This window comes from Penaeus vannamei, chromosome 38, assembly GCF_042767895.1.
Source record: "Penaeus vannamei isolate JL-2024 chromosome 38, ASM4276789v1, whole genome shotgun sequence".
NCBI classification, from domain to species: Eukaryota; Metazoa; Arthropoda; class Malacostraca; order Decapoda; family Penaeidae; genus Penaeus; species Penaeus vannamei.
This window is the reverse complement of record NC_091586.1, coordinates 619,653-622,100: the sequence shown is the minus strand read 5'-3', so window position 1 is coordinate 622,100 and position 2,448 is coordinate 619,653.

The following is a 2,448-nucleotide window of genomic DNA, read 5'->3' as shown; positions in this document are numbered from 1 at the left end:
CTCGCCTGCCTCTCTTCCTCCTATTTCTTCCTCCTCTTTTACTCTTTGCCGTCTTTATCTCCCCTCGTTCGCTCTCTTCTCTTCGGCCATTCCTCTCTTCTCTCTCTCTCTCATTTCCTCATTTCATCCTTTCCTCGTCTCTCATCTCCTTCCTCTTTCTTCCATGTAGGAAGAAAGATGAAAGAAAACTGAGAAGGAAAAAAGATAAACAAGAAACAAAGGAGAGAAAAGGCAGGAAAGAAAACCGCAAACGTATGAATGGGAATAAGAATAGACAATAACGGCGTGAACAAAGACGATAAAGAGAAGCAAGGAGAGAGAGAGAGAGTGGGCGGGGCTTGGGAATTAGAGGGCGTGGACAGGCGCTAGAATAAGGGGCAGGAGGGGGAGAGGGGAGGAGGGAGGAAGAGGAGGAGGAGAAGGAGGAAGAGGAAGAGGAGTAGGTGGAGGAGGAAGAGGAAGAATAAGAGGTGGAATAAGAGAAAGGAGGAGGAGGAGGAAGAGGAGGAGGTGAAGGAGGAAGAGGAGGAGGAGGAGGTGGAGAGAATGATCTAGAACAGTGTTTCCACCGAGGGTTTGCGTGACCCAATGTGACCGGAGAGGGCCGTTAAGAGAGAAAGAGAGAGAGCGAGAGAAATAGAGAGAGAGAGAGAGAAATAGAGAGAGAGAGAGAAATAGAAAGAGAGAGAAAGAGCGAAAGAGAGAGAGAGAGAGAGCGAAAGAAATAGAAAGAGAGACAGAGAGAGAGAGAGAGAGCGAAAGAAAGGGAGAGAGAGAGAAAGAAAGAGAAAGAGAAAGGAAATAGCTGGTGTCGCAACGGCCATTCCGAGCAGCAGTATATCTAGCAGGATCGAACTTAAATATCCCCAAAGTTCAGACACGTTTGAACTTGTGTATCCTATGTATACTATTTAACGATAGGATATACTCGACTATATCACGTAAAGGGTTAGGAGTATATATTTATACTCAGGGTCCTTGGGATATTTACGTATTCATAGATTAATAGCGGTAAAGAGGTTGAAAAAAAAATTGTTTTTGGAGACTCTTAATATTTATTTACAACCACGAAAGAAGAGTCAAGGAAGAATGATTGAGATAGAAGATAGTGGAAAGAGGTAGAGTAGAAGAATGAAATAGGTAGATAAAAGTGTGGACAAAATGAGTGATAAGACTATGAGAAAGTTGAATGATGGCTTATTTGAAGACAGATTAATTAACGAAAAGAAAATGATAACGGTTATGAAAGTGATGATAAAAAAAAAAAAAAAAAAAAAAAAAAACAGGGAAATATTAATGGAAGATGAAAAGAATGAGTGATAATCAGAAGAGAATAACAGAGCACAAGATAAAGGGAGAATGAAAGATTAATGGATATAATTACTTTACTGTAAAAATGACTGAGATAATGGTATGTACACATCACACAAAATTGGAACAGGAATACCTCAAATTAATGATGTTGATGATACGTGTTTGTATTTGTGTATGCGCGTGTGTGTGTGTGTGTGTGTGTGTGTGTGTGTGTGTGTGTGTGTGTGTGTGTGTGTGTGTGTGTGTGTGTGTGTGTGTGTGAATGTTTGCGTCTTTATGTGTGTTTGAATGTGTATGTACCTTTAAGAAAATTTAAGAAAAGAATAAAGCGAAAGAGACTGAAAGACCACGAGAGAGAGAGAAAGGGAGGAGAGCGAGAGAGAGAAAGAGAGAGAGAGAGAGAAAAAGAAAGAAAGAAAGAAAGAAAGAGAGAGAGTCTCAGAGAGAGAGAATGAATGAGAATGAGAGAGAGAAAGAGAGAGATACAGGAGCAGCAAAATATTCATCCCTCCTACTTCTCAGACTTATTCCATATTTTCCTACGCATCGTTCACCATCCACTCCCTCTCCCCCTCCCCCTTCGCTTTGCACAGCTGGCGACCGCTGCTCTTTGACCCTCACCTGTTTTGACATTCATCTCTCGTCTCCATTCATCTCTTGTTCTTGGCTCTTTGCTCTCTCTTCTTTATTGGCTGTTTGCCTGTGTCTTCTTTTATGGGGTTTTCTATTTTATTTTTGGTATTTCGTTGGGTGAAGAGGCAGAGGGTGAAGGAGAGAGGGGGAGGGAGGGAGTGGGGTAGGGGGAGGGAGAAGGAGAGAGAGAGGGAAAGTGAGAGAAAGAAAAAGAGAAAGAGGAAGAACGAGATAGAGAGGGAGAAGGAGAAGAAGAAGGAGAGAGAGGGAGAGGGAAAGGGAGAGAGATTTAAAAGAAGAGAGAGAGACAGCGAAACAAAGAGAAAGAGAGACAGGGAGATAGATAGAGAGAGAAATATAAAAAATAGATAAATAAACCGACATGAGCTAAGAAAAAAAAAACATAAAAAAAAGAAGAACACATTGAAGGAAGAAGGAAAGACATGCCTATAAAGTGTGAATAAAGATGCCAGACGTACGATTCCTCATGTCCGATGCGGC